Source organism: Mytilus californianus, unplaced genomic scaffold (genome assembly GCF_021869535.1).
Source record: "Mytilus californianus isolate M0D057914Y unplaced genomic scaffold, xbMytCali1.0.p SCAF_29, whole genome shotgun sequence".
NCBI classification, from domain to species: domain Eukaryota; kingdom Metazoa; phylum Mollusca; class Bivalvia; order Mytilida; family Mytilidae; genus Mytilus; species Mytilus californianus.
In genome coordinates, this window is record NW_026262678.1 from 2,734,564 (window position 1) to 2,748,012 (window position 13,449).

Sequence of the window (13,449 nt, forward strand, 5' to 3'; positions counted from 1 at the left end):
AGGTTGCTGTATTTGTTGTCTGCATCTATAAATGGTGCCAATATCTATCCTTTTGATGATACTTGTGTGCCAGCATGAACATTTTATTCTTTTGATGGATAATTTGACACTGTATAAGTCTACGGTTACTTTTATTTGTGTCGATAACAATAAAAGACGACAATATTTCTTTCTTTCTGATGATACTTCTGTGCCGGTATAAACATTTCATTCTTAGGATGGATAATTTGACACTGTATAAGTCTACGGTTACTTTTATTTGTGTCGATAACAATAAAAGGCGACAATATTTCTTTCTTTTTATTGATATTCTTGTACCGGCTTTGTAATTGAGTACTTTTTGTACCTCAAAATTGATTGTTAGACATTAGACTTAGCAAATTGTGCAGTCTAGGTTTGGAAGATCAGGTCAGGCATTCAAAAGTTATGGGTCGATAAAGAACACATGGGTATTTGTTTACATATTAGACGTAGTATGGAACACGGAAGTGTACATTGCAAACTTTGAAAAATCATAGCTCCGTTGTTTACCGTTCGATTTCCAAAATGTTTAACGTTTTGGAATGGGCATTCAATTGGGCAAATTGTGCAGTCTGGTTCTGGAACATCAGCTCAGGCTTTCAAAAGTTATAGGTCGATAAAAAAGCCAACTAATAACTGTAACATGCTTATTCCTGGTACAACATTAGCAGGTGATCCACCTTACTATGCAACATAGAATGGCACTGCCTATTTTTTAACCGACATTTATAAGAGGAGACAGCACAGGTGTATGTAAAGAACACTCTGAGAATACCAAAGCATATGCCTCATATGGAATTATACTCCTTGGTACAACATTTTGGAGTGCTCCATGTGTAAATAGCAATCTGTGTTGAGGAATGCGAATGTTTTTCTAGGGACTTGCAAAGGCTGTTAAAAAGGGTTAATTTGCACCTAAACATACTTTACTGAATCAGCAGTTAGTTGGTTTAGGCTTCTGTGGCAGGAATTAAATTGCTGGTACAACAATTCAATGTGCTCCGCATAAATATTTAGGACACGATAGCACTGACCTGTCGTGTGAAGGAGTTTAAGTGTCAAATTGGTATATTTGTTGTATTCATGAATAAAATTGACCTTTTTCTTGATTATTCCTTACCGGCATAAACATTTTATACTTGTGGTAGCTCAGGTTTGATAGATTTACACAGTTTGTCAGTCTACAGTTACTCAATTAAACATACAATTTGACAGGAATGAATGAAAATGGCAAACTGCATCTTTGCATTTTGTAAGAATAGTATATAATTGAGATAGCTGTATAGTTAACCTTAAAATCCCAGTTGATTTGAGAAAGTTGTAGAAATTCTTAAAGGTGACTATCTGAATGTAGTCAGAAGTGAAAATCTTAGCCTTTTTCACCTATGAAATAAACCTACAATTTGACAGGAAGGTTAATAAAATGGCAAATGACTTTGCAATTGGTAAGAACAGTATATAATTGAGACAGCTGTCATGTTTTATAAAAATCCAAGTCGATTTGAAAAAGTGACAGAAATGTTTAAGGGTGACTATGTGAATTTAGTGCGCACTGAAAATTCTAGCTGTTTTGGCTTGTCAATTAAAACCTACTGTTTCACAGTTATCCACCCAAATGCCAAATGACTCTGTCATATGTAAGAACAGTATATAATTGAGATAGGTGTTAAGGTTTATGAAAATCAAAGTTGATTTGAAAAAGTTATAGACATTTTTAAGGGTGACTATCTGAATTTAGTGCGAAGTGAAAATTCTAGCTCTTTTCACTTCTCAATTAAAACATACCATTTACCAGTAATCAACCCAAATGCCAAATGACTCTGTCCTATGTAAGAACAGGGTATATTGGAAATAGCTGTCAAGGTTTTTGAAAATCCAAGTCGATTTGAAAAAGTTACAGAAATGTCTAAGGTTGACTATCTGAATTTATTGCGCACTGAAAATTTAAGCTGTTTTGACTTGTCAATTAAAACCTACCGTTGCACAGTTATCCACCAAAATGCCAAATGACTCTGTCATATGTAAGAACAGTATATAATTGAGATAGCTGTCCAGTTTTATGAAAATCCAAATAGATTTGAAAAAGTTAGTCAAGATTATCCTTATTTTTGACATAAATCTATCATCCGCACAATTGATTTGGCTGACCAGGGTCAAATAAGAGCAACGATTGACACGAGAGAATAAATGTAGAGGCTCTCATGGGGTCGCCATTATTGACTCGTATAGCAAAAATATTTGACAGCATCAACTTAAACTGACCATATTTGCACATTATTATGTAAATCTATATAGCCGCATAATAATTCAGTAATAATTTTATGTCAAGAATGAATGTTTTATACAAATGACAGCAGTATTGGAACATAATGTGAATACAAAATTTTGTCCGTATAAATCTAGATTGCCAGCATGTCCTCTTTTTAATCAAAATATTGTCTAGCAACAAAATTGCAGTAGTTTTGATACCTCAGGCTGACTCCTATAACAAAATTATTTGACTGCATCAACCAAAACTGACCATATTTGCACTTTATTTTGTAAATCTATATAGCCGCATAGTAAATCAGCAACTATTTTTATGTCAGGATTTAATGTATAATACAAATGACAGCAATATTGGAACACAACAACTACAAATTTTTGTCCGCATAAATTAAGAGTGCCAGCATGTCCTCCTTTTGTTCAATATATTGATACGTAACAAAATTTCAGTAGTTTTGATACCCCAGGCTGACTCATATAGCAAAATTATTTGACCGTATCAACCAAAACAGCCCATATTGGCACTTTATCATGTAAATCTATATAGCCGCATAATAATTCAGTAATATTTTATGTCAGGATGTATTAATTTAATCCTTAAATTTGACAGCAATACACCAAACTACATAATGACCTATGATTTAGTAAGATCAATATATTACTAAGATAGCTGTATAGTTTGATGAAAATCCTAGTTGATTTGAAAAAGTTATAAAAAAAATTTAAAGTGTACTATCTGAATATAGTCCGAACTGCAAATTCAATCTTTTTTTAACAAGATTAAATCTATTCTTAAGTTTGACAGCAATACACCAAACTACATAATGACCTTTGATTCAGTAAGATCAATATGTTACCAAGATAGCTGTATAGTTTGATGAAAATCCAAGTTGATTTGAAAAAGTTATAAAAAGATTTAAAGTGTACTATCTGAATATAGTCCCAACTGCAAATTCAAGCTTTTAGGACCTAGATTAATTTAATCCTTAAATTTGACAGCAATACACCAAACTACATAATGACCTATGATTTAGTAAGATCAATATATTACTAAGATAGCTGCATAGTTTGATGAAAATCCTAGTTGATTTGAAAAAGTTATAAAAAAAATTAAAGTGTACTATCTGAATATAGTCCGAACTGCAAATTCAATCTTTTTTTACCTAGAAATTTGTGAGCAACATACCAAACTACATAATGACCTGTGATTCAGTAAGACCAATATATTACTAATATAGCTGCATAGTTTGATGAAAATCCAAGTTGATTTGAAAAAGTTATAAAAAAAATTAAAGTGTACTATCTGAAATGCTGAATTTTGTCCAAAATTGCAAATCCTAGCTTTTTTTACCTAGATTAAGTTTGACAGCAATACACCAAACTACATAATGACCTTTGATTCAGTAAGATCAATATATTACCAAGGTAGCTGTATAGTTTGATGAAAATCCAAGTTGATTTGAAAAAGTTATAAAAAGATTTAAAGTGTACTATCTGAATATAGTTAGAAATGCAAATTCAAGCTTTTTTTACCAAGATTAATTTAATCCTTAAATTTGACAGAAATACACCGAACTACATAATGACCTATGATTCATTAAGATCAATATATTACTAAGATAGCTGTATAGTTTGATGAAAATCCTAGTTGATTTGAAAAAGTTATAACAAAAAATTAAAGTGTACTATCTCTATTTTGCCCAAACTGCAAATCCTAGCTTTTTTTACCTAGAAATTTGTAAGCAACACACCAAACTACATAATGACCTGTGATTCAGTAAGACCAATATATTACTAATATAGCTGCATAGTTTGATGAAAATCCAAGTTGATTTGAAAAAGTTATAAAAAAAATTAAAGTGTACTATCTGAAATGCTGAATTTTGTCCAAAATTGCAAATCCTAGCTTTTTTGACCTAGATTAAATTTGACAGCAATACACCAAACTACATAATGACCTTTGATTCAGTAAGATCAATATGTTACCAAGGTAGCTGTATAGTTTGATGAAAATCCAAGTTGATTTGAAAAAGTTATAAAAAGATTTAAAGTGTACTATCTGAATATAGTCGGAACTGCAAATTCAAGCTTTTTGGACCTAGATTAATTTACTAGTCAATCAATATTATTGAAGTAGTTCTTCAATGTATTATGGTGCTTACCCTCATTGAAAGAATGATCTTACCGGTAGTCAGACATATCATGTTCACACCAGAAATTAATTTCAGCAGTGACAGACATAACGGAAAATAAAGCATACAAACAGGTCAGTCTTATCTTCAATACTGTTGTAACAACATAATTTGAAAGTATTCGTGTCTGTATAGGCTGTCAATATATTTTTTCTGATATAATTTAGTCTGGAAAAAGATAATCGTTTTAAAATGTATTTATGTTCACACCGAAATTGCTTTCAGGAAAACCCAATTACTAAATGTAATGTTAAATATAAAATACATGACAACAAATTTCATGTTATCAGGGAATAGAAAATGCCGTTATATTTATCTATAACTGATACAATTAGTGACCATCCTTACAAAGATCTATACATTATGTTACGGAAAAGAAGAACGTATTTTTTAAAGCAGTATTTTTCCCCATAAAAACTGAATCCCCATGACAGTTAATTCAGTAATATTGTAGATTAATTAATTACAATTCATGTTCATTGGCGTATACGCTAACTATGGGCTAGTAATTTGCTATAACAGATCAATATAACTTACCTTTTTACGAAGTTTATCCCCGATGTATTATCCGTACACAATAACACAATCCCTGAAATCAGTTTCTGGTGTGAACATGACGCTGAAATCATTTTCTGGTGTGAACATGATTACTGAAAGTTAATTTTTGTGTGAACAGAATCTTACAAGTTTATGACACAAGGTTTAGTCAAAGAACGTCTCGTCTTTGTTCTCATAAAGTTTACCGGAAGGTACCAATACCTACTCGACAAATATTCCGTATCAACTTCACAAATTATAAATAGTTCTTCAGTTTATTATCGTGGCTCCCCTCATTGAAAGAAAGACCTTCCCGGTATATAACCTTTTCATATAGTTTTTTAATTTTAGCTGTAAATGTTTGCATTATGTCTTGAACTTATATATTGACCAATAGGTCCAATTTCAATTTGTTGCGTTCTTTGACCACATTCATTCTGTGTTAGATACATATGGTGTGTTAAATATGTAATCACAATTCAAATTTAAAGCTGTATCAAGCTTGAATGTAGTGTTTATGCTTGGCCCAAATGTTGAATGTTCGACATCTGTGGTCGTTTAAAGGTGCGACCTGTTAAGCATTTTTATTTCATTTACAGAGCATTTGAGTTTATTACATTTCAGTTGCAAAATGACATACAATGTTATAAGACATGAGCGTAAACATTTCTATATTTTACGATTAATTCTGTACATTATTAACATATAACACAAATTGTACTCCTCATTATCATTTTACATATTTGTTTTAGGAAGCCAATGCTGAAGCTTACCTTGTAGGATTGTTTACAGACAGTGACTTGTGAGCAATTAACGCCAAAAGAACGACCATTACGTCCACGGATATCCAGCTGGCCATAAACATTTGAACATTGTTACGTTCAACATTTCTTTTTAAACATATGTTTTTGTACAATCATGAATTAAGACAATCATGATGCCTGTCTGTTTGACAGTGTGACATTTTAACTTTTATTTCTCTTATTCTTTGTGTGCATTATTTATTTTATACATTATTTATATACGTTGTGACAATACATATTTTCCAACTTATTTCATTTCACATTTCATGTATATAGTTCCAAAAAGGCATCTGACATGCATGTTGTAATTCATGAATAAAGGTAGTCTGTTGTCCTCTTTCTTTTATTAGCATGCATTAATTTCCTACAATATGAGCCACTGTTTCACTATGGGATGACTATAAGATGACAATTTGTTTGATCTAATTCAATGAAATGGATAATTAAAAAAAATAAAAATATAATCAGACTGAAATGCATCAATTCAGATGGGAATATTCTGACTGTCAAGTTGCTACTTGGTGTTAGATGGAGAGTTTTCATCGGCAATCATATAAAATCTTATTTTTCTACGCCCGTCTTTATCGAAATATATTATGGTATGAGACAATCAAAACCTAGGAGTAAACAAAGGAAATTTAGAACAATATTATTAAATACGAAAGAACATGAACTACACTGAAAACCGACAGTGAAATCAAGTGCTCCATAGTTTGATGAAAATCCAAGTTGATTTGAAAAAGTTATAAAAAAAATTAAAGTGAGTGTACTATCTGAAATGCTGAATTTTGTCCAAAATTGCAAATCCTAGCTTTTTTGACCTTCATTAAATTTGACAGCAATACACCAAACTACATAATGACCTTTGATTCAGTAAGATCAATATGTTACCAAGATAGCTGTATAGTTTGATGAAAATCCAAGTTGATTTGAAAAAGTTATAAAAAGATTTAAGGTGTACTATCTGAATATAGTCGGAACTGCAAATTCAAGCTTTTTGGACCTAGATTAATTTAATCCTTAAATTTGACAGCAATACACCAAACTACATAATGACCTCTGATTTAGTAAGATCAATATATTACTAAGATAGCTGTATAGTTTGATGAAAATCCTAGTTGATTTGAAAAAGTTATAAAAAAAATTAGGGTTAGGTATCTGAATATAGTCCGAACTGCAAATTCAATCTTTTTTTACCTAGAAATTTGTAAGCAACACACCAAACTACATAATGACCTGTGATTGAGTAAGATCAATATATTACTAATATAGCTGCATAGTTTGATGAAAATCCAAGTTGATTTGAAAAAGTTATAAAAAAAATTAAAGTGAGTGTACTATCTGAAATGCTGAATTTTGTCCAAAATTGCAAATCCTAGCTTTTTTGACCTTCATTAAATTTGACAGCAATACACCAAACTACATAATGACCTTTGATTCAGTAAGATCAATATGTTAACAAGATAGCTGTATAGTTTGATGAAAATCCAAGTTGATTTGAAAAAGTTATAAAAAGATTTAAGGTGTACTATCTGAATATAGTCGGAACTGCAAATTCAAGCTTTTTGGACCTAGATTAATTTAATCCTTAAATTTGACAGCAATACACCAAACTACATAATGACCTCTGATTTGGTAAGATCAATATATTACTAAGATAGCTGTATAGTTTGATGAAAATCCTAGTTGATTTGAAAAAGTTATAAAAAAAATTAGGGTTAGGTATCTGAATATAGTCCGAACTGCAAATTCAATCTTTTTTTACCTAGAAATTTGTAAGCAACACACCAAACTACATAATGACCTGTGATTGAGTAAGATCAATATATTACTAATATAGCTGCATAGTTTGATGAAAATCCAAGTTGATTTGAAAAAGTTATAAAAAAAATTAAAGTGAGTGTACTATCTGAAATGCTGAATTTTGTCCAAAATTGCAAATCCTAGCTTTTTTGACCTTCATTAAATTTGACAGCAATACACAAAACTACATAATGACCTTTGATTCAGTAAGATCAATATGTTACCAAGATAGCTGTATAGTTTGATGAAAATCCAAGTTGATTTGAAAAAGTTATAAAAAGATTTAAGGTGTACTATCTGAATATAGTCGGAACTGCAAATTCAAGCTTTTTGGACCTAGATTAATTTAATCCTTAAATTTGACAGCAATACACCAAACTACATAATGACCTCTGATTTAGTAAGATCAATATATTACTAAGATAGCTGTATAGTTTGATGAAAATCCTAGTTGATTTGAAAAAGTTATAAAAAAAATTAGGGTTAGGTATCTGAATATAGTCCGAACTGCAAATTCAATCTTTTTTTACCTAGAAATTTGTAAGCAACACACCAAACTACATAATGACCTGTGATTGAGTAAGATCAATATATTACTAATATAGCTGCATAGTTTGATGAAAATCCAAGTTGATTTGAAAAAGTTATAAAAAAAATTAAAGTGAGTGTACTATCTGAAATGCTGAATTTTGTCCAAAATTGCAAATCCTAGCTTTTTTGACCTTCATTAAATTTGACAGCAATACACCAAACTACATAATGACTTTTGATTCAGTAAGATCAATATGTTACCAAGATAGCTGTATAGTTTGATGAAAATCCAAGTTGATTTGAAAAAGTTATAAAAAGATTTAAGGTGTACTATCTGAATATAGTCGGAACTGCAAATTCAAGCTTTTTGGACCTAGATTAATTTAATCCTTAAATTTGACAGCAATACACCAAACTACATAATGACCTCTGATTTAGTAAGATCAATATATTACTAAGATAGCTGTATAGTTTGATGAAAATCCTAGTTGATTTGAAAAAGTTATAAAAAAAATTAGGGTTAGGTATCTGAATATAGTCCGAACTGCAAATTCAATCTTTTTTTACCTAGAAATTTGTAAGCAACACACCAAACTACATAATGACCTGTGATTGAGTAAGATCAATATATTACTAATATAGCTGCATAGTTTGATGAAAATCCAAGTTGATTTGAAAAAGTTATAAAAAAAATTAAAGTGAGTGTACTATCTGAAATGCTGAATTTTGTCCAAAATTGCAAATCCTAGCTTTTTTGACCTTCATTAAATTTGACAGCAATACACCAAACTACATAATGACCTTTGATTCAGTAAGATCAATATGTTAACAAGATAGCTGTATAGTTTGATGAAAATCCAAGTTGATTTGAAAAAGTTATAAAAAGATTTAAGGTGTACTATCTGAATATAGTCGGAACTGCAAATTCAAGCTTTTTGGACCTAGATTAATTTAATCCTTAAATTTGACAGCAATACACCAAACTACATAATGACCTCTGATTTAGTAAGATCAATATATTACTAAGATAGCTGTATAGTTTGATGAAAATCCTAGTTGATTTGAAAAAGTTATAAAAAAAATTAGGGTTAGGTATCTGAATATAGTCCGAACTGCAAATTCAATCTTTTTTTACCTAGAAATTTGTAAGCAACACACCAAACTACATAATGACCTGTGATTGAGTAAGATCAATATATTACTAATATAGCTGCATAGTTTGATGAAAATCCAAGTTGATTTGAAAAAGTTATAAAAAAAATTAAAGTGAGTGTACTATCTGAAATGCTGAATTTTGTCCAAAATTGCAAATCCTAGCTTTTTTGACCTTCATTAAATTTGACAGCAATACACAAAACTACATAATGACCTTTGATTCAGTAAGATCAATATGTTACCAAGATAGCTGTATAGTTTGATGAAAATCCAAGTTGATTTGAAAAAGTTATAAAAAGATTTAAGGTGTACTATCTGAATATAGTCGGAACTGCAAATTCAAGCTTTTTGGACCTAGATTAATTTAATCCTTAAATTTGACAGCAATACACCAAACTACATAATGACCTCTGATTTAGTAAGATCAATATATTACTAAGATAGCTGTATAGTTTGATGAAAATCCTAGTTGATTTGAAAAAGTTATAAAAAAAATTAGGGTTAGGTATCTGAATATAGTCCGAACTGCAAATTCAATCTTTTTTTACCTAGAAATTTGTAAGCAACACACCAAACTACATAATGACCTGTGATTGAGTAAGATCAATATATTACTAATATAGCTGCATAGTTTGATGAAAATCCAAGTTGATTTGAAAAAGTTATAAAAAAAATTAAAGTGAGTGTACTATCTGAAATGCTGAATTTTGTCCAAAATTGCAAATCCTAGCTTTTTTGACCTTCATTAAATTTGACAGCAATACACCAAACTACATAATGACTTTTGATTCAGTAAGATCAATATGTTACCAAGATAGCTGTATAGTTTGATGAAAATCCAAGTTGATTTGAAAAAGTTATAAAAAGATTTAAGGTGTACTATCTGAATATAGTCGGAACTGCAAATTCAAGCTTTTTGGACCTAGATTAATTTAATCCTTAAATTTGACAGCAATACACCAAACTACATAATGACCTCTGATTTAGTAAGATCAATATATTACTAAGATAGCTGTATAGTTTGATGAAAATCCTAGTTGATTTGAAAAAGTTATAAAAAAAATTAGGGTTAGGTATCTGAATATAGTCCGAACTGCAAATTCAATCTTTTTTTACCTAGAAATTTGTAAGCAACACACCAAACTACATAATGACCTGTGATTGAGTAAGATCAATATATTACTAATATAGCTGCATAGTTTGATGAAAATCCAAGTTGATTTGAAAAAGTTATAAAAAAAATTAAAGTGAGTGTACTATCTGAAATGCTGAATTTTGTCCAAAATTGCAAATCCTAGCTTTTTTGACCTTCATTAAATTTGACAGCAATACACCAAACTACATAATGACCTTTGATTCAGTAAGATCAATATGTTACCAAGATAGCTGTATAGTTTGATGAAAATCCAAGTTGATTTGAAAAAGTTATAAAAAGATTTAAGGTGTACTATCTGAATATAGTCGGAACTGCAAATTCAAGCTTTTTGGACCTAGATTAATTTAATCCTTAAATTTGACAGCAATACACCAAACTACATAATGACCTCTGATTTAGTAAGATCAATATATTACTAAGATAGCTGTATAGTTTGATGAAAATCCTAGTTGATTTGAAAAAATTATAAAAAAAATTAGGGTTAGGTATCTGAATATAGTCCGAACTGCAAATTCAATCTTTTTTTTACCTAGAAATTTGTAAGCAACACACCAAACTACATAATGACCTGTGATTGAGTAAGATCAATATATTACTAATATAGCTGCATAGTTTGATGAAAATCCAAGTTGATTTGAAAAAGTTATAAAAAAAATTAAAGTGAGTGTACTATCTGAAATGCTGAATTTTGTCCAAAATTGCAAATCCTAGCTTTTTTGACCTTCATTAAATTTGACAGCAATACACAAAACTACATAATGACCTTTGATTCAGTAAGATCAATATGTTACCAAGATAGCTGTATAGTTTGATGAAAATCCAAGTTGATTTGAAAAAGTTATAAAAAGATTTAAGGTGTACTATCTGAATATAGTCGGAACTGCAAATTCAAGCTTTTTGGACCTAGATTAATTTAATCCTTAAATTTGACAGCAATACACCAAACTACATAATGACCTCTGATTTAGTAAGATCAATATATTACTAAGATAGCTGTATAGTTTGATGAAAATCCTAGTTGATTTGAAAAAGTTATAAAAAAAATTAGGGTTAGGTATCTGAATATAGTCCGAACTGCAAATTCAATCTTTTTTTACCTAGAAATTTGTAAGCAACACACCAAACTACATAATGACCTGTGATTGAGTAAGATCAATATATTACTAATATAGCTGCATAGTTTGATGAAAATCCAAGTTGATTTGAAAAAGTTATAAAAAAAATTAAAGTGAGTGTACTATCTGAAATGCTGAATTTTGTCCAAAATTGCAAATCCTAGCTTTTTTGACCTTCATTAAATTTGACAGCAATACACCAAACTACATAATGACCTTTGATTCAGTAAGATCAATATGTTAACAAGATAGCTGTATAGTTTGATGAAAATCCAAGTTGATTTGAAAAAGTTATAAAAAGATTTAAGGTGTACTATCTGAATATAGTCGGAACTGCAAATTCAAGCTTTTTGGACCTAGATTAATTTAATCCTTAAATTTGACAGCAATACACCAAACTACATAATGACCTCTGATTTGGTAAGATCAATATATTACTAAGATAGCTGTATAGTTTGATGAAAATCCTAGTTGATTTGAAAAAGTTATAAAAAAAATTAGGGTTAGGTATCTGAATATAGTCCGAACTGCAAATTCAATCTTTTTTTACCTAGAAATTTGTAAGCAACACACCAAACTACATAATGACCTGTGATTGAGTAAGATCAATATATTACTAATATAGCTGCATAGTTTGATGAAAATCCAAGTTGATTTGAAAAAGTTATAAAAAAAATTAAAGTGAGTGTACTATCTGAAATGCTGAATTTTGTCCAAAATTGCAAATCCTAGCTTTTTTGACCTTCATTAAATTTGACAGCAATACACAAAACTACATAATGACCTTTGATTCAGTAAGATCAATATGTTACCAAGATAGCTGTATAGTTTGATGAAAATCCAAGTTGATTTGAAAAAGTTATAAAAAGATTTAAGGTGTACTATCTGAATATAGTCGGAACTGCAAATTCAAGCTTTTTGGACCTAGATTAATTTAATCCTTAAATTTGACAGCAATACACCAAACTACATAATGACCTCTGATTTAGTAAGATCAATATATTACTAAGATAGCTGTATAGTTTGATGAAAATCCTAGTTGATTTGAAAAAGTTATAAAAAAAATTAGGGTTAGGTATCTGAATATAGTCCGAACTGCAAATTCAATCTTTTTTTACCTAGAAATTTGTAAGCAACACACCAAACTACATAATGACCTGTGATTGAGTAAGATCAATATATTACTAATATAGCTGCATAGTTTGATGAAAATCCAAGTTGATTTGAAAAAGTTATAAAAAAAATTAAAGTGAGTGTACTATCTGAAATGCTGAATTTTGTCCAAAATTGCAAATCCTAGCTTTTTTGACCTTCATTAAATTTGACAGCAATACACCAAACTACATAATGACTTTTGATTCAGTAAGATCAATATGTTACCAAGATAGCTGTATAGTTTGATGAAAATCCAAGTTGATTTGAAAAAGTTATAAAAAGATTTAAGGTGTACTATCTGAATATAGTCGGAACTGCAAATTCAAGCTTTTTGGACCTAGATTAATTTAATCCTTAAATTTGACAGCAATACACCAAACTACATAATGACCTCTGATTTAGTAAGATCAATATATTACTAAGATAGCTGTATAGTTTGATGAAAATCCTAGTTGATTTGAAAAAGTTATAAAAAAAATTAGGGTTAGGTATCTGAATATAGTCCGAACTGCAAATTCAATCTTTTTTTACCTAGAAATTTGTAAGCAACACACCAAACTACATAATGACCTGTGATTGAGTAAGATCAATATATTACTAATATAGCTGCATAGTTTGATGAAAATCCAAGTTGATTTGAAAAAGTTATAAAAAAAATTAAAGTGAGTGTACTATCTGAAATGCTGAATTTTGTCCAAAATTGCAAATCCTAGCTT

The 13,449-nt window shown here is 29.8% G+C and overlaps 1 protein-coding gene across 1 annotated transcript in view; it reads left to right on the forward strand.

Annotated features, from left to right (window-relative positions):
• The first annotated feature begins 395 nt into the window (after positions 1-395).
• LOC127732891 (uncharacterized) overlaps positions 396-13,449 on the forward strand; it is a 140,181-nt gene continuing 127,127 nt past the window's right edge. Inside the window, exon 1 of the mRNA XM_052242067.1 lies at positions 396-408. The gene's annotated coding sequence lies outside the window, so the exon portion shown is untranslated. The remainder of the gene's footprint in view (positions 409-13,449) is intronic.